Source organism: Bison bison, unplaced genomic scaffold (assembly GCF_000754665.1).
Source record: "Bison bison bison isolate TAMUID 2011002044 unplaced genomic scaffold, Bison_UMD1.0 scf7180017864456, whole genome shotgun sequence".
Classification (NCBI taxonomy): Eukaryota; Metazoa; Chordata; class Mammalia; order Artiodactyla; family Bovidae; genus Bison; species Bison bison.
In genome coordinates this window covers 21,684,655-21,705,565 of record NW_011495018.1, presented here as the reverse complement: position 1 = coordinate 21,705,565, position 20,911 = coordinate 21,684,655, and positions in this window count along the sequence as shown.

Here is a 20,911-nt window from a genome sequence, read left to right as displayed (position 1 = left end):
CTGACCTAGAGCCAGACATCCTGGAATGTGAAGTCAAATGGGCCTTAAGAAGCATCACTATGAACAAAGCTAGTGGAGGTGATGGAATTCCAGTAGAGCTATTTCAAATCCTGGAAGATGATGCTGTGAAAGTGCTGCACTCAATATGCCAGCAAATTTGGAAAACTCAGCAGTGGCCACAGGACTGGAAAAGGTCAGTTTTCATTCCAATCCCAAAGAAAGGCAATGCCAAAGAATGTTCAAACTACTCCACAATTGCACTCATCTCACACACTAGCAAAGTAATACTCAAAATTCTCCAAGCCAGCCTTCAACAGTATGTGAACCGTGAACTTCCAGATGTTCATGCTGGATTTAGAAAAGGCAGAGAAACCAGAGATCAAATTGCCAACATCCATTGGATCATCAAAAAAGCAAGAGAGTTCCAGACAACCATCTATTTGTGTGTTATTGACTATGTCAAAGCCTTTGACTGTGTGGATCACAACAAACTATGGAAAATTCTGAAAGAGATAAGAATACCAGACCACCTGACCTGCCTCTTGAGAAATCTGTATGCAGGTCAGGAAGCAACAGTTAGTACTGGACATGGAACAACAGACTGGTTCCAAATAGGGAAAGGAGTACGTCAAGGCTGTATATCTTCGCTCTGCTTATATAAAGAGTACATCATGAGAAACGCTGGGCTGGATGAAGCACAAGCTGGAATCAAGTTTGACAGGAGAAATATCAATAACCTCATATATGTAGATGACACCACCCTTATGCCAGAAAGTGAAGAAGAACTAAAGAGCCTCTGGATGAAAGTGAAAGAGGAGAGTAAAAAGTTGGCTTAAAGCTCAACATTCAGAAAATGAAAACCATGCCATCTGTTCCCATCACTTCATGGCAAATAGATGGAGAAACAATGGAAACAGTGATAGACATTATTTTGGGGGCTCCAAAATCACTGCAGATGGTGACTGCAGCCATGAAATTAAAAGACACTTTCTCATGGGAAGATATGCTATGACCAACCTAGATAACATATTAAAAAGCAGAGACAATACTCTGTCAACAAATGTCTGTCTAGCCAAAGCTGTGGTTTTTCCAGTAGTCGTGTATGGATGTGAGAGTTGGACCTTAAAGAAAAGAAAGTGATACTTTTGAACTGTGGTGCTGGAGGAGACTGTTGAGTGTCCCTTGGACTGCAAGGAGATACAATGAGTCCATCCTAAAGGAAATAAGTACTAAATATTCATTGGAAGGACTGATGTTGAAGCTGAAACTCCAATACTTGGCCACCTGTTGCAAAGAACTGACTCATTAGAAAAGACCCTGATGCTGGGAAAGATTGAAGTAAGGAGAAGGGTTCAACAGAGGATGAGATGGTTGGATGGCATCACCGACTCAATGGACTTAAGTTTGAGTAAACTCCGGGAGTTGGTGATGGACAGGGAGGCCTGATGTGCTGCCATCCTAGGGTTGCAAAGAATCGGACATGACTGAGCAACTGAACTAAACTGATGTGACAGGACTCTCCCAGTCTCCAGGCTCTATGGCACCTGAATTCTATCACAGTTTTTAAAATCTGTTCTTTGGCCTATATTTTCTTTTTTTTAAGGCTTTAATTATTAGAGCAGTTTTAGATAATATAAAGTGAGGAAATCAGTCCTAAATATTCATTGGAAGGACTGATACTGAAACAAAAGTTCCAGTACTTTGGCCTTTGGAAAAGACCCTAATGCAGGGAAAGACTGAAGGCAAAAGAAGAAGTGGGCGGCAGAGGATGAAATGGTTAAACAGCATTAGCAACTCAATGGATGTGAATTTGAGTAAACTCCAGGAGATAGCAAAGTTCAGAAGAGCCTTGTGTGCTGCAGTCCATTGGGTTACAAAGAATCAGACATGACTTAGCGACTGAACAACAACAATCTTTTTACTGTCTCCATGGATTTGCTTTTTTCAGAATGACATATACTTGGAATCATACATATATAGCTTTTTCATGTTGGCTTCTTGCATGTAAAAATTTGCATTTAGGGTTCCTCTATGTCTTTTCAGTTTAATAGTTCATTTAAGTGCTGAATAATATTCCATTGTCTGCATGTACCACAGTTATTCATTCAGCCGCTAAAAGACATCTTGGTTGCTTCTAAGTTTTGGCCATTATAGATAAAGCTGCTATAAATATTTGTGCGAAGGTTTTTGTGTGGACATAGTCTTTCAGTCGTGGTATATTTTTAAATATCAAGCTGGGAAATTGTGTGGCTTGTATCCTGTCACTCTTGTCTGTGTCCGTGATGGTCAGCTGTAATCAAGCCAGAAGTTTCTGGGCTATACAGGTTTCATTATCCTTTTTCATACATACTCTGATCAGCCACTTATTAAATGATTCCATTCAGTATATGAGATGAAACCCATTTGCCATTCCTTTCCTAGAAACACAGCTTAATGCCATCATTCTAAGCTGTAGTTTGAGAAAGGAGTTAAAATGTACAAGATGGCTAAAGTTTCAGGAAAAGGACAATGACTAATGTTTCTTTTAGTATCTGCTAAGCCCATTCCTTTTCCTGAATACTTATTCTTCATTACTCTAGTGTGGTGATTTACAGAAACATAAATCAGCACATTTCGCAAATTTGTCGGTATGAGACACCAATAATAAAATATCCAGATTCATGTAGGTACTCCTGTAAACATGACAACATCATTTATTTCCCAAATGGCTGGGAAGGGAAGAATACAGAGAAAGATAGCCAACACTTTCTTTTAATGTGTGGAGAAATATTGCTATGTGTCTGCTTTCACTTATGGGAAGGTCAATTAATTTTAAATGTGGAAATTACAGGGAGAAAGAAAAATAGATCAATGTAGAATTTATGTTGAGATAACTGGAAATTTTCATATGATCTCAGCATCAGGCCCTTTATGTGAAGAGTTAAAGAGAACGTTCTCTCCATATGTTCTTCTAAGAGAACACATTAATAAACTAATCTTAATCAATTAAGAAAACAAATTAATTTCGTTTTAGACTCCAAGTTAAAACCAGCATGTTTGAAGTGTGAAATGAAAGTATGAAATGAGTGGTGGAAGGGTCTATGTTATCCTGAAAACAGAGCTGGATTATACCCTTTCTATGATCCTACTCCAGAGAAGGCAATGGCACCCCACTCCAGTACTCCTGACTGGAAAATCCCATGGACGAAGGAGCCTGGTAGGCTGCAGTCCATGGGGTCGCTAAGAGTCAGACATGACTGAGCGACTTCACTTTCTCTTTTCACCTTCATGCATTGGAGAAGGAAATGGCAACCCACTCCAGTGTTCTTGCCTGGAGAATCCCAGGAACCGGGGAGCCTGGTGGGCAGCCGTCTATGGGGTCGCACAGAGTCGGACACGATTGAAGCGACTTAGCAGGAGCAGCAGCAGCAGCAGCATGATCCTGCTCAGTGAAGCATTTACTCTCCAAGGCACAGCAAGCTCACTCCACATGAACTGAACAAAGCTGAGAAAGGAGGAAAGAGGAAAGATAAGGTGATGCCTTATCCAACTGTTGCCAAAGCCAGCTCATGTAACTGGTAGGCACTTACTAGCTCTCAGCCATGCCCCTGACTTTAAGGAGGATAACAGACAAAGTTTTAGGAAATACTGACTCTCAGTTTCACTTCATTCCTGACCTCAGGCTGCAGGTTTCCACTTTAGAGTGTGTATTTCATTTTCTCCTTCAAACAATGTTTACTACATCTCACCTGCATACACACCTGTTCTCTTCTCTCTCCTGTTCTAGGTGGAATCCTCAGAACAGCAGCATCAACATCACCAGGGAACTTGAGAGAAACACAGAATATTAGCCCCAAATCAGAACCCTTAAATCAGAATCTAATGTTACTGTGATCCCCTCATAATACAGTGGACACTGAGGTTTACAGACTGTGCTCAATACCCACATATTTCTGCTTATCATGCCTCTCCCTTGCTCATTAATCCTTCTTCTTTCTATTTCTCCTCTCTCTTTCTCTCCTTCTATGCAAAATTTCCTTCTTTAAATTGAGTGGAAATGTTAAGGTTTTAATTTTTAAACTTGCAACTGAAGGTCACAGGGAAATGTTTGGAATCACATTAAATAAACATATGCAAATAGCATAAATATGCAAATTTTCTCCACAGTCCTCTCTCCACTTCTGGCCTCTGAAAAATCCTTAAAAGTTGACTCAAAGGGTAGACTACAGTGGGAAAAAAAAGAGTTGGGGCCATATAGTTTGAGATTCCTGGGTGATTGAGAATTTGCCTTCTTTCTCTATGAGTGGTAATGTGGATAAATAAAAAATTCATTATTTGGTAAAGACATAAAACTAAGACACTAGAATAACTGCTTCCGTTGTTGAAAATTTGGCAGGAAGAAAATAATAGCAAATTTTCCTTGGACATCAGCACAGAAATCTCTCTACATTTTAGACTTTAAATTTTAGTATTACTGTGAAAAAAATATTTTTAAAATGTAATGAGTCACTGGAAGATTCAATGCTGATAATACATGGGAATAGTTAGAAGAAGAAAGTTTTACTTAGAAACTAAAGTAAACTTTAGTTTTAGTAAACTTCTTAGAAACTAGAAGCTTTACTTAGAAACTAAAAAATGGAGCAACGAAGTCTGTCAATAAAAGAGACTTAAAGGAGGACCAAAGGGAAGCATTTTGAAGTTGAAGCCTGACTTTGGGAACCTTATAGTGGACAAATCCGGTTCTTGTTTTCATTGGATAGAGGTAAAATTTAAGAATGGGTATTAATGAATCTATGAGCATATATAGTTATAGGGGACCAATGTATAAAATGGAATAACATGTCCTTGTTCTACTGCTTAATTTGATAATGGGCCTCATAAAGAGTTCAATAATTTATCTCATTAATTGTGTCCATTCAGGAGTGATAAAGTAGCAGCGAAGGACATACACTTCAAAGTCAGACCAAACTGATTTTGAGAACTGAGTTCCATCCTTTCCTTCTTCTACATCCTTGGGAAAGTTCCCTTTAAATCTCATTTTTCTCATATGTGAAATAAGAATAATACTAGTACCTCTTATTATAAGATTACAAGTGAAAATACACATAATGTCTTTAGCATTAGGCTTAGAACATAAAATACATTGAAGAGATGTCAGTGGTAACGTAAATGATGGTGACGGTCATAGTGATAATGATAATTATGATGATGGTGATGGTGATACTGAATTTTGGACATAGAGTAAGGCCTATGCTCTTAAAAAAATTTAGAGACTGAGAAACTTTTAGAGATGTTCTTTAATAAATAGTGAAGACTTTTGTATAAAGCCCTCTGGAATCCATCAAATCATTCATAAAAAGTTTTAGAGGCACAGAATTCCAGAACCAACCAATGTTAGGAATAAAAGAAGTGTTAGCTAACACTATACTGTTTGCTCTTTATTTAGTCACTAAGTTATACCCAACTCTTTGCAACCTCATGGACTGTAAGCCTGCCAGGTTCCTCTGTCTGTGGGATTTCGCAGGCAAGGATATTGGAGTGGATTGCCAGTTTGTCTCCAGGGAATTTTCCCAACCCCGGGATTGAACCCACATCTCCTGCTTGGCAGGCTTATTCTTTACCACCGAGCTACCTGGGAAGCCCCAGCTTCACTATATTAGTAACTATATTGCAGTATGTAAATGTACCAATTCAATATGTTATACACTTTAAACTTTCACAATGTGCTGTATTAATTATATCTCAATAAAAATATTATAAATCTCTAGGGGAAAAAGCCAGTCATCTTTTTGTGAGTATGGACGTTGAGGGTCACAATCTGGTTAGCAGCATCTATAATTCTAGGCTCTGAGTTCAATATTCTTTGAACTATAATATAATGAAACCTATACAATGGCCCACCACACTCCCTTGACAAACACTTTAAGAGATGAGTTTAGTAAAGTAAGCATCATAAGGATACATATAGAAAAAGCAGTGATAGAAATATGGTGAAAAATGACCATAATTGAATTGGCAAAAAGAATTTGAGTATGTTCTCTGTCTGGCTCAAAAATAAGCAGCACTCAGCTGTACACATTTGCCACAGGCCTGTAGAGCACGTAGGTTTTCTTGGTTATTTATGAAGCATGACAAATATTTCATGACATGCTTATATACATGACAACATATCTCACAATGTACAATTTTAAAATTGACCTTCCCAAGTCAATTCTCTGCTATAAAGAAGTGAAAGTGAAAGTTGCTCAGTCATGTCCATCTATTTGTGACCCAATGGACTATACAGTCCATGGAATTCTCCAGGACAGAATAATGGAGTGGGCAGCCTTTCCCTTCTCCAGGGGAGTTTCCCAGCCCAGGGGTCGAACCCAGACCTCCCGCATTGCAGGTGGATTCTTTACCAACTGAGCTATCAGGGAATGGTAAATTAGAAAACTAATACTTTAATCACCAATGAAAAAGGTAAATCAGGCAAGGATCTTTTTAGGATAGTGAAAGAAGTTGATGGTGAAAGTTTGGAAGGAATAAAAAGCGTCTGTTGTACAGAATCACATACCATTTCTTTTACAGTCCTCACTGTGATCAAGTGACAAGGGTTACAAAGCTGACTGTTGAGGATCTGAGAATAGCCTAGAGCTATCCAGAAATTTAAATTCACTACTACGGTCTCAGAGGGCTTTCCAGGTGGTGCAAGTCGTAAAGAATCCACCTGCCAATGCAGAAGACATAAGAGACATAAGCATTCCATCCCTGGGTTGGGAGACCCCCTGGAGGAGGAAATGGCAACCTGTTATTGCCTGGAGAATCCCATGGACAGAGGAGCCTGGTGGGCTGCAGTCCATGGAGTCACTAGGAGTCGGACATGACTGAGCGACTTCACTTTGACTTTTCACTTTCATGCATTGGAGGAGGAAATGGCAACCCACTCCAGTGTTCTTGCCTGGAGAATCCCATGGACAGAGGAGCCTGGTGGGCTGCTGTCTATGGGGTCGCCCAGAGTCGGACACGACTGAAGCGACTTAGCAGCAGCAGCAGCAGCAGGAGACAGGAAGAATAAAAGAAAAGGCCCTGGCAAAGGCCGCAAAAGAAATTTATAATTATTGATAAACTGGATGCTACAAGGCATGAGACTCTTGGGACAAGTCCAGAGGGAACACTTCATAGTCTTGAAAACAAGATATGATCCTGGGGGTGGAAAACCGACCCCAGGCTGTTTCTAAACTGGCATCTCAGAGTCACGTGTTTTACATATCTGGTGGAAAATCTATAGATAAGAATATTAGTCTGAGTTACTGATTTGTTATTGATTACTGTTTCTTAGTTACTCAGTGATTAATGATCACTTTGTTCTTTGGCCCTGAAGGCCACATGAGTTATAGCTTAACTCCCTGCACATTCTTTCCTCCACGGCTGAGAGTCTAATAAAGCTGGCTTGGATTCCCTGCACATTCTTTCCTCCACAGCTGAAAGTATAATAAAGCCGGCTTGGGTTCAGTTTTGGCACCTTCACCTTGGAGTGGTGTTGGTCTCCCGATCCTCGCTTTTCACTGAATTCTTGTGTCTTGTTTCTCACTCTCTCTCCTTATCACACTTTTGGAAACCCTGCTTGTCGAGCTGGTCTCAACAGCAACCCGCTCCAGTATTTCTGCCTGGAGAATCCCATAGACAGAGGAGCCTGGCGAGCTACAGTCCATGGGGGTCACAAAGACATGAACATTACTTAGCATGCTCTAAGATGTGTACATTAGCCAAGGAAAACTGCATTTACAAGAGCATCTTCAAGATGAATTTTGCCATTCTTATGAGTCTGGGTAGAAATGCCCTTACCAGTCAAGGGCACCTGAGAATTTTCACAATGAACAGCTGGGAAGCTCTGAAATACACGCCAATACTGTCTTTTCCTGAGACTCTAGCTAGAGTGGTGGCCACAGTTTCTTACTCTCAGTTTAAAATACTCAAGACTTTATGTTCTGCCAGAGAGATAAAATGTTAAGACTCTAACCTACATATAGTCAACAACTTGTCCCTCCTTTTCACCTGAGCGTCTCCTCCAATACCCTACCTGTTTTGTCCTGTTAGCCCTGAGATGACAGGAGCAGCCTGCCTGCCTAAGTCGGCTCCTCTGTTTATCATGAAATTTGCCTGGTACTTGACAAAACATATCAGTGAGATTCCGCTCACCTCATAGGCCTCCCTTCCTGCTTGAAAGCACACCCACAAATCCAAACAGTGTTTAAGGATATTGATGAAGTGGATGCCTCTCCAAGAATGATGACCCAGGAGAAAAACAGAAATCACACATAGCAGGCAATCAGGAAATGTCAGCAGAGCTTAGAGAAACCCTTTAAACACACCACAGCACTCAGATAAACATCAAAACTAATGGAGTGTTTGTAAAGAGATGTGCATTTGCCCAGAAAAGGGAGGTAGGAAATACAGTGAGAAGCCAGGTAGAAGGACTGTCTGTGTTATTTGGAGGCTGACAGGATGGTAGAGAAGACTACAATTCACAAGCTGCCAGTATGAAAAATAAACCAGAAAGAAAGGTGAATATCAGGCATTGAAATGTCATTTAGGAATGACCAATGAAAATGGCATGTACACCTGGCCACAGTGATTGATTTAGAGTTAGTCACATGACCCAAGCCTGAACCACTTGAATCATTGATATACAATTCTAGATTTTTATTTGCAGCTCTTGGGAAACAGAACATCTCTTTCTGCTTAATGTAAGTAAAACTTTTCTGGGAAGCAGAGACATGAAAAAAAAAACTGTATTAAGAGAAATAACTGGAAAATCTGAGACAGGACTCTACATAGGTTGTGTCAGCCTGCTGTGGAGTTATGTGGAGTAAGTTTCTCCTAGAAAACACACAAGCCCTTTCATTTGAGAGGAGCTACCAGGAGAGCAACTTAAACCTTTCAAAGGTTTTGATGAAATGTGTTATAGCTATACCCTTGATGTGCACTTTGATCCAGACTCATTTCACTTGAAAAATTGTTTAATGTCTGGAACATCTAAAGCAAAGAAATACATTACTAACCAGGTAAGCTCTATTCTTTGTATAGCTCCAAAATGTTGCTTAAAACAAAACAGTTCCTTCTTTAGTTCCTTTCTCTTTCCTCCTAACTTTTCATATGGAATAAAACAAAACCAACTGGTATTTGTAACATTCTGGATGAAAAGCATCTTTCCAAGGCTCACAAGTTCATCATGTAAATTTCCTAGCTTCCAGGTAACCACAAAAGCTAGTTTCCCTTACATGGTTTGAGGAGATTCTTCCCTAGCTTGATATCACCTTTTCCTAACTGCCTTTCTTGACTTTATTAAGTCATTTGTTCACCAATTTTTCAGACTTGGCCAAAATTTTCACTGGATTTAGTTCAAATCTGGATTTCATTACTAAACAAAGTGGATCATGTTTCTATTTTGGAAAACAGAGGCTGAAAAAGGGCAATGCCAGAGAAATAAAATTAATTTGGAACATATTAATCAAGTGGAGAAAGCTTAATATTCCCCTTAAAAGCTATTATTCTGACCCATATTTATTTTTTTTCAAAATTTACTGTTTCCCACAAGGATCACATCAATAGTAATGAAGCAGAAAAATTATCCATGTTAAGAAATTAATGTGCTCCATTATGGGTAATAAACTTATACTTCTTCATTGCTCATGCACTTTTGATAAGCTTGACAAATTTTAGACCTTTTTAATTTAAGATAGAGCAGTTTTAGTTCTTTAAGTTAGAGTGGAAATAATTTCCCTATCTATCATTAGAATGGTTCAATACATTCATTAATCTACAAAATATCATGTAGAAAGTGATTTTTTTTTTAATTTACTTCAATCATTCAGTCTGTTTCAGAAAGGAAAGAGGCTATTTTCTATGGATTCTAAATCTAGACTTAAGGCAAATACTTTCATCCTTCATCATAGTTATAGAGTCAAAATCTAGGAACAGGACTGCCGTTGTCACTACGTCTTCCTTGGCGTGAGTAGGGCCATTGCCAAGCGGAGAAACCACACACAGAAAAATCAGAAACACTCAGAAATACAGTAAGATACACAATTCTGCCTCTAGGGTACAAAGAGTTCATTTCTCGTCAACCGGAATTGCTCATCTTCCTCTGTTCCTTCTTTCAGTGGTAATTTCAGTATTTATTTGCCAAGAACTAGGACAGGCTTAAAAATATTTAAATGAAGAACCAGCAAAGGAAGTTATATGCATTATTTCTTGTTGCACTCCACCCACAGCCCTGTTCTGTTGGGTGATCATTTATTAAGACTAAATGGCAACCCACTCCAGTATTCTTGCCTGGAGAAGCCCATGGATAGAGGAGTCAGGGGGGCTACAATCGATGGGGTCACAAGGAGTCAGACACAACTGAGCGACTAACACTTTCACACAATTTTCTATTTCCCCAGCAGGGCACTGGGATTTATATTCAGAATATACCAGAGGTAGGAATCATTTGGAATATACTGTATTAAATTTGTCAGCCCACAAGTTAATGTGGTTCCAATGGATCCCATCATGAAGGATTTTCTAATAGTGTCACATTATACAGGAAAGAAAAAACATATAGGAACAGGCACTGATAGGCTGACAGACTGTCACGGTTTCAAACTATAAGGCTCAGAAAACACACACATGCTGTACTAACAGAAGGCCTGATCATTCAACTCCCATCCCTACTAACCGTCCAAAGAAATGCTGTGACTTTCAGCGTTATTGGACCGGAATTGTGAACTTAGGAAAGAGGAAAAGGCAGGGGAAAGAATCAAAGGAATGAAGATAACTATGACAGTGCTAGAAAATGTACATCAATCTTATCTTCCACCCTTGGCAGACCTCACTAATTAAAACAATTATGGATTTATCGCTATGTAACAAGCCACCACAAAACTCAGTAGCCTGAAGCATTTACTAGTTCACAATTGTGCATGTGAGCTGGGAAATTCTCCTGGTCTGGGCTGGGTTCATCTACTCCAGCTCATTCTTACTCACACATTTTATAGTCAGCCCCAGTGCTGGCTCAGGGATGAATGTTCTAAGCTGGCTCCGTTGGGAGAGCTGGTCTTTGCAGGTACATACCCTCATTCTGCAAAGGGATAGTATGAATTTGTTCAAATTAAGGTAGTGGTGAAAATTCTAGAAGCAAAAGCAGAATAATAGAAAGCCTCCTGATATCTAGGTTCAGAACTCAGAACAAAATTGCTTTCACCACATTCTGCTCACTGAATCATATTTCAAAGCAGCCCATATTTAAGGATTGGAGAATTAGGCTCTAAATATGAAAGTGACAAGGTTCAAAAAATGTGGACACTTACACAAACTCTAATTTAGCACAAAATCCCTCTCTGTTAAGGAATTAGGAAGCTTTAATTCCTTAAGAGGCCAGGCTTAAGAGTACAGCCATCAAAGAAGCCACTCCCAAATTTTCAACAAGAAACACATTTGTTATCTATAGCCTTTGACAATGTCTAGTGTTAGAATGGAGAAGGCACTGGCGACCCACTCCAGTACTCTTGCCTGGAAAATCCCATGGGCAGAGAAGCCTGGTGGGCTGCAGTCCATGGGGTCGCTAAGAGTCGGGCACGACTGAGCAACTTCACTTTCACTTTTCACTTTCATGCATTGGAGAAGGAAATGGCAACCCACTCCAGTGTTCTTGCCTAGAGAATCCCAGAGACGGGGGAGCCTCGTGGGCTGCCGTCTATGGGGTCGCACAGAGTTGGACACGACTGAAGTGACTTAGCAGCAGCAGCAGCAGCAGTGTTAGAATACTCACTGACGTAACCTAATAGAGTGATATGTCCTCATACGATTTGTCCTAGTCATTTGGTAATTAGGGAGTGAGTAGAAATTGACTTTTGTATAAAATACTTAGAATATTTTGTCTCTTCCAGAACACGTATTGTTTAAACCACCTAGTTATCACTTTACTATGTACTATCATAAGTGATTTTTTTTTGTTGTTATTGTTGGCCATGTGGCATATGGGATCTTAGTTTCCCAGCCAGGGATGCAGTCCGCCTTAGGAACACAAACCACTGGACTACCAGGGAAGTCCCTAGTGCTTCTCTTTTGATGGAGCAAAACTATTAAGTGTTCGGGCATAAAATATGATATTTTATAAATTATAGTTTTAAATAAGCTAACTTATCTATGATGTAGACAAAGGAGGGATTATCATCATTTTAAGATTAAAAGATATTGAAGAGCAGAGAAATTTAATAAACATTGAATTTCTTATATTTAGTAAATGAAGGACATATTGGAGTAAAAATTTAATCTTTCTCAGCTAATTTAGTTTTGTGCAGTTTACATTGGCAAATGCTCCCTAGAATGTTTTTAATTAGCTGATTAAATAGGTTGAAAATTGGGGAAATAAGCAATAGGTAAGGATATTTCCAAGTCTAGCCCCTAAATATCCTGAGGCTGAGATGAGGGTGTGTTTTCCCAGTTTTTCTGGAGCCTTAGCTATGACATGTTTGGAATTAAAAGCCACCTTGCCAAATCCAGAACCTCTGCCCTCAGAATTAACAATATCTCAAAATTCTAAGATTAGAACAACCAGGAAATAAAACAACAATGTACCATGGGAAAGGAAATTACTTTCTGGTGCTCCGGGCACTTGTTTTATGCACTGATGCAAGAATATTTGAATATTTTCTTAGCTGTCTCATGGAGAACGGCTACAGATGTTATGAGGCACTAGGAAATTACATGATCTTGTTAAAGCTATGGAAATGATTATCCAAATAATCACATCCTGCAATTATGTATTTTGTATCATTAAAATGAGCCACACCATCAGAGATGATGGTCATGGTCTTGGGGATAATCATGGTCAAAATTAAAATTTGTACCTTATCCCACAGCCAGTAGATTAGAATGTGAGCTAATATCAAATCTCAGAAATAAGCAAGAAATATTTATAAGCTCTGGACAGAAAATTACTAAATTTTTGGTAAAATTTAAAAAAAAAATGAAATGCAAGTCTATCATGGCAGTACTCAGATTTGTGACGTATTTAAAGAAAAGACACAGAGTCTTCATTGGTCTAAGCTTGTAAATAAATGATAGTCTTTTTTCAATTTTTATTTTTTTATTGAAAGATATTTAGCATATTAGTTTCAGATCATCAAATTTAAGCATTTCCCAATTTAAGCATTCTGTTTTGAAACATGTTGTTAACCTGTAGTGGGCAATTCACAGAAATGACTTAATTTTAAAACATGCACAGCACTATATGTAAAATAGATGAACAACAAGCACCTACTCTAAAACACAAGGAACCATATGCAATACTCTCCAATAACCTATATGGGAAAAGGAAGAATCTGAAAAAGAATATACAAACATGTATAACTAAACCACTTTTCTGCACACATGCAACCAATACAACATTGTGAATCAACTATACACCAGTATAAAATAAAATTAAAGTAAAACAAAATATCAACAGAAATTGAACTTGGAGTCAGGAGCTACATCCTGGATCCATTCACTTTGCTATCTAAGGGCCCCCTCAAATCTAACATTGCCACAAGAGAAAGCATTAGCCTCTCTCTCCATTAGTTTATTTTTTCTTTTCTTTCTCCATGTTGAATACAGGAAAATCAGTCTTCATAGTTAGAAACCTTGGACTTGCCCTTAAATCCCTGCTCCTCTTTTACTTCTCATAATAGCTCAATCTGTAAATGAAGCTGGTTGTAGCTCATAGTGTTTCTGGATGCAATACTATGATATTGCAACATCACCAAAGCAGGCCCTGGTCTCTTATGCTTTCCCAATAGTCCTCTTTCTGGTCTCTCCAGTTTCAGTGACTCTCTCTGTTCTAATTCATGTAACTAGTAAGGTGAAATCCCCCCCAGAAACAGCTTCTTAAAAGTAAAACCTAGTCCTCACAGTTCCCTGCATAGAAGCTATCTTGGTTTCCCAGTGCCTGAATAAGTCCAGATATTTTAATCTGTTACTTGAGGCTGTTCACACCTTCCCTGTACCCTCCTCTTCAGTTACTTATCCAGAGAGGACTAAGTTTCCAGAATATTGATCTGTAAAGAACACAAAAATATATTTTAAATTTTAAAAAAAGGAGTGCTACATGTGATTCAAAAGCATATTTTCCTAAGCTATTTGGGATGGTAACACTTCCAAAAGGCAAGCTGAGTTATCAAACATGGTAACTAAACTTCCTTCTTAAGATCTGCTGTGCTGAGACATATATCTACACATAAGATTCAAACAAATTGTGAGGAATAACAGAGATCAAGCATTCCCATAACAGTCCCCTCTCTCTCTGCCATTCTCTTAAAAGATTATCAGTGAATCTCTTTAAATAAATAAATAAAATTCATGTTGGTGAAAAGAAACACCAAGATCTTTACCCTTCCTGACATACTCCTATCCTGTCAAGTCCTGGTTCAGGGCACTGCAAATTTCACTTGACTTTGGAGGACGTCATCAAGAGGACATGATCAGTAGCTGACCTAACAGCTGGATCTAGACAATTGGAGGCCCCTTGCCTCCTCCCCTGTTTGGGAGATGTACATTCTGTTCCACTGTGAGAGCCATTTTAACTGATGCAACCCTGAGGGAGCAATGTGTGTTAAGACCATCTCAATGGTATACATGATCTAGATAAGACTTGTATATAAATTTTAAGATTCTAGTGGACAAAAGCAAAGATCCACACATCTCATGGCCACACAAGACAAGCCTCCTATGTAAGTCCCTTTGCTTATTAATTTTGCCACCTAGCAATCTGACTTTTCCCTTTCTTCAGTCTCTCCTTGACCTCTGTATAAGGGCACCACTTTATAAGCCAGCACTTGCCCTAAACAGGCTGAGTCTTTTATCATGCTATGCTTCTGCCAAGCTGTTCCTTTTTTCTGGAAGCATTTGAGCTCTCATATCCCCTAACTCCCATCTTGCTGCTACTGCTAAGTCACTTCAGTCGTGTCCGACTCTGTGCGACCCCACAGACAGCAGCCCACTGGTTCCGCTGTCCCTGGGATTCTCCAGGCAAGAGTACTGGAGTGGGTTGCCATTTCCTTCTCCAACGCATGAAAGTGAAAAGTGAAAGTGAAGTCGCTCAGTTGTGTCCGACTCTTAGCAACCCCATGGACTTCAGCCTACCAGGCTCCTCTGTCCATGGGATTTTCCAGGCAAGAGTACTGGAGTGGGGTGCCATTGCCCTCTCCCATCTTGCTGGTACCCAAATCTAAATTATCTTTCTCATGCTCAATACTGAACTTAAGAAAACAAAAGCTTTTTCTGCTGACCCTCAGTGAGTTTTACTCCTTCCTCTGCAACCTACACTTAGTTCATACCTTTATAATATCACTTGCTATGTTGATTTTAGTGTACTTGCTTACAAGTCTATTTCCTGTCATATCTCAGCTACTCAAGGCAAGTAGAATTTCTTATTCATCTTGTTCTCAGTTCCTAGCTCACTAGCCATCACTGGAGGTTGGCTCAGCAAATGTTTGTTGATTTAATTGAATGAGTTCTTTGAGAGAGAATCTGGATTGTACTCTCTCTCCAATTTTATGAAATGGGTTCCAGTCCCAACCGAGTTACTAAGCAGGTGTTTAACCTTGGGCAATCACTCTGCTTATGAGACTCAGTAGTTTTTGAAAAAATAAGAATTATATTAAGTGGTCTGTGTAGCTCAAATGGTTACTTCAAAAATAAAGTGGAATTATGTGTGGGGAAATGTAAAAATTTGAAAATCCCTCTGCATACTAAATTGTTCTCTAGTATTTAATATCATGCCAACATAAATACTTGTTAAAATGAATGATGTGAGTTGATCATTGATCAAGGTCCTTGCTAGGGCAGACGACATTAATGCAAAAGCTCAAGGCTCTGTCTCCCTTCCAAGAAGAAAGTGATGCAAATGCCACATTCTGGAACCTGGACTCATTCACAAGAACTGCCAGAGAAATGTATCCATTTTCAGGGAGTACTATAGTTTAGTCCATGAGTGAGTTCTGAAAAATTCTATAAAATGAATTTGAATTTGAAAGGAAAGGTTAAAACTGGACAATACAAGCAGAGAGAGAAGTAAAGACAAGCATAAATCAATAAGGTTGGGATAGTTTGTTATGAAGAATAGATCACTGAAACAAACAAAAAATATGTATCTTTGTGTCCACACATATTCAACCAAGTGAGACAATGAAGCATTTTAAACCCAGTCATCTGAAAATGATTCATCACTTTGCATAGCCTAAGACTGCCTCATAATCATTTATTCACTCCTTATTCCTATCCATTCCACAGTTAAGCACCTATCTGGGGGAAGGTCAGTGTATTAGAGATACATCAGTGGTGTAATGTAATCCTTGCCCTTAAAGATCTCAAAGTCCATGATCAGAGAAAGAGAAGTAAATGCACAATGACCCCAGAATGTGGAAGGCATTCTAATAAGTTAAGTGTGCTGTTTTTGAGGGCAATATGTGGGCCAGCTAAGCAGTCTTGGTGCCGGGAAATATATCTAATAAAACAGTTTTCTAAACCGTACCAGAACACCTTGCATTGTTTATTTAAAAAAATACCTATTGCAGGACTGTAAACTAGACTTTTTAAATCAGAATTTCTGAAGTCAGGGCTCCAAAACCTGCAATTTTAACAAAAATGTGAGGTAATCTTACTGCTAAGGAAACTTGAGAAATACTATTCCTAATAACTGACACCTATGTTGAGTCTCCACAAAAAGCCAGCTTCATTTCAACTCATTTTATTCTTCATTGTAAATATAATGTCTAGAAATATATATCAGAATGCAGGTCAATGGACAGAGACAGCTTTGAATCAAACACACAATATCGACTTCACTTTTCAAACCATAATTAGTGAAAATTTACCTGTAACTCAGCACATCACAGAAGGCTAATAGTTTAAACTCTGCCATCAGACCTTCTGGGTTCAAATCTCAAATTTGCAGTTTACCATATGTGTAGCTTTTAGAAAGTCACATAACATCTCTGTGCATCCATTTCCTCATTTGTAAAAGTAGGCATACTTCATTTTATTGTGCTTTGTTGTATTGCTCTTCATGGGTATTGCATTTTTTTTTTTTTTTTTTTACAAATTAAAGGTTGTGGTGACCCAGGGTCATCAAGTCTGTCAGCATCATTTTTCCAACAGCATTTGCTCACTTCATATCTCTGGGTCAGGTTTTGATAATCCTCACAGTGTTTCCAACTTTTTCATCGTCTTATTTGTTATGGAAATCTGTGATTAGTGATCTTTGATTTCACTACTACAATGCACTGAATACTCAGATGGTGGTTAGCATTTTCTAGCAATGAATATTTTCTAATTAAGGTATGTACTTTTTTTAGACATAATGCTATTTCACACTTAATAGACTGCTGTGTAGTGTAAACATAATGCTTATATACACTGAAAACAAAATATGTCCTGTGACTCACTTTATTGTGATATTTGTTTTATTGAGGAGGTCTGGAAGCAAATCCACAATATCTCCGAGCGTGAGTGCATAACAAAATTAGTCCTAGCTCTCCAGCAGGTAGGTTGAAGTGGATGACATAAGTGACTGAGAACATCATCTAGCGCCTAAGTGCTCTGCATGTATCAGGTGTCATCACCATTCTGTTTGCTTCCTCTCTGAGCCTAACCTGGGCTCAGTGCTCATTCCAGATCAATCCTCATTAATTATCATGTATTTTCCTGCAGTTAATTTTCCCATTGCATTTTCTGGTGGTACCTAGTGAACACTAATAATGTCATCTTGAGGCACTAGAAGAGGGATCCTATCTTCACCAAAGAAGTGTCCACAGGAGATGATTGTTTCCCTGTGGTATTAGGCACATTCTTACTCTGCATAGTCTGTGGGAGGGAATCAGTCAGGTTTCTTCTTGAGATAATATATGTCTAGAAAGCTGATGATTCATTTTATTTTTGTACAACAAAAAAATTTTCTTTCACCTTCAGCTGTCCTTCAAAATATAGTAATTGGAAGGGACAATTTGCCAGAAATAGGAATACTAGGAAGTTGATACTTTATCTTAACAGAAATCATCCAAACAGCTGGGTATAAATTAGCATTTCCTTGTTTCCTCCAGCCCACACCCCCAATTACTTCATTGATTACATCAACTTCTCTTTTTGTTTTAGCTTTCACCAGTTTGTACCCATGACTCTTCATTAGATAATTTATTGAAATTATATACATTTTGTAAATTTGCTTTACTTCTGAAAATTCTCTGTTGAAGGTCTTGAAAATAGAACCTGGACAATTTGGAATAACATCTTGTATCTGACTACTCTAAAACTCCATAAAATTAAAGTACAGTTAAATAAGTTTAAAAAAAGGATTTAAGGGGGCGGGGGGGAAGGATATAAGTAGGTCCCAGACCATTGTGGATACATTTTATAATATGATTATTTTAAAAATTAAAACATGTGGTTACTTAGTAGGAAATATTTTAAAGCTATACTTAAAAGTACATTTAAGTTAAAAATGTAGTTAAAAGCTAAAATAGAATCACAAAATCTCATTTGACTCAAAAACCCAATGGAAATAAATGTCTTCTCTCTACTTAGACATGTTTAATGGCATCCATATTGTTCTCAAAGAATGTAACAAAGATTGTGGCTCAATAAGAACCCTGAAATTGATTAAAAAGTATTTTCATGAGGTTAAATTGTTACAATCACCATAAGCATATAGGGACATAATTTTAGATGAGGTTTTTTTTTGTTGTTTGCTTGCGTTTTAATCAATCACAAAGGAAACTTCCTTAGTTTGGAATGTATGCAAACATTTCACAGGAAAAGTTGAAGCAACCAGTACTGTTTTTCCTAGAGAAGAAATGACCACTGAGCATGTCACCGAAAAGTACCTTGCTAAATATCATATTATTTATGAAGCTAAAGTTCTAAATGAAGATTCTAAAACATTCTGATTACCTAATTACCAATAGGATTAACATCATTTTATCTTATGCTGTTTAAGCAATTTGAAGTTTTTTGGAACAGAGGGAAAATAATGAGAAAGTGAGAAAAAGAGAGGGGGAAGGAGGGAATCAAGGATGTCGAACACTCAAAATGTTCTCAACATCATGCTGGGTAGTAAGGGGATAAAGAGAAACAAAAATGTCATAATGTGGTTGTAAAAATAAAACTAATGAGTCTGACATAATACATGCCATTATGTCCTAAAGAGCTTGTAACTCCTGAGCTGCCATTTAGCAAAAGAACAGGAGAAGCAATATTTAAACTCTGATTACATCAACTTACCAGGAAAGTTCATTTAAACATTAGAATATGACAAATCTCATCATAAAAATTCTTATACAAATAGAGTTAGAGAAAATTATAAATAATTCAAAAGAGTACTATCTAGAACACATTATGTGATGTTCTGCAAGTATGAAATACATAATATATTTTGAAGAGTACATACCAAAAATGAATATAAAATGTCCCATTAATGTTTTTTATATTGCTCACAGGTTGAATGATAATTTTTAAAGATATTTTGAGTTAAATAAAAACATTATTTAAATTATTTTTAACTAATCTTTTTTATGGTGACTACTAGTAAAATTATTTGGTTTGCATTAGATTTCTGTGGGGCAGCACTCATCTGGAACTGCTTGCTTCCATCCATATAATAGAGACAAAAATCAAGTGCTAACCTTTAGCAATTTGGGAGAAAAAGAGAGAGATAATAATATAGATAAAAAAGTAAGAAACCCTCCTAAGGACATGAAACTTGACTTGGACCCTGTTGACTAGTAATATTTGGATAAAGATAAGGGAAAACACGGGACAAAAAATTGAGCCAAAACATGAACATGGAAATGAGTTTAACAGCAAGTGATGACTAATTAGTCACAATTATGGTGATGCCAAACAATATCTGCAGATAATCAAGCAAGGAAAAATGGGTTTGAATAATTTTATTTTCCAAACGGGCATAATGGAATGAAAACGTAATGAAAATTTCTAATTTAAAATGATAAATGATCAACCAACATTTACAGAGAATTTCTCTGAACTGACCAACTTCTGTTCACAGTTTGTTTGGAAGTTCTATTCATGTATTTATTAAAGTAAGAACACTTAGAATGAGATTTACCCTGTAAACAGATTTTTAAGTATCTAACATAGTATTGTTAATTATCGGCACAATGTTGTATATCACACCTGTAGAGGATCATCGAAAAAGCAAGAGGGTTCCAGAAAAACATCTATTTCTGCTTTATTGACTATACCAAAGCCTTTGTGTGGATCACAATAACTGTGGAAAATTCTGAAAGAGATGGGAATACCAGACCACTCAACCTGCCTCCTGAGAAACCTATATACAGGTCAGGAAGCAACAGTTAGAACTGGACATGGAACAACAGACTGGTTTCAAATAGGGAAAGGAGTACATCAAGGCTGTATATTGTCACCCTGCTTATTTACCTTATGTGCAGAATACATCATGAGAAATGCTGGGCTGGAAGAAGCACAAGCTGGAATCAAGATTGCTTGGAGAAGTACCAATAACCTCAGATAAGCCGATGGCACCAACCTTATGGCTGAAAGTGAAGAAGAACTAAAGAGCCTCTTGATGAAAGTGAAAGTGGAGAGTGAAAAAGTTGGCTTAAAGCTCAACATTCAGAAAATGAAGATCATGGCATCCAGTCCCATCACTTCATGGCAAATAGATGGGGAAACAGTGGAAACAGTGGCTGACTTTATTTTTCTGGGCTCCAAAATCACTGCAGATGGTGATTGCAGCCATGAAATTTAAAGACATTTTACTCCTTGGAAGGAAAGTTATGACCAACCTAGATAGCATATTCAAAAGCAGAGACATTACTTTGTCAACAAAGGTCCATCTAGTCAAAACTATGATTTTTCCAGTAGTCATGTATGGATGTGAGAGTTGGACTGT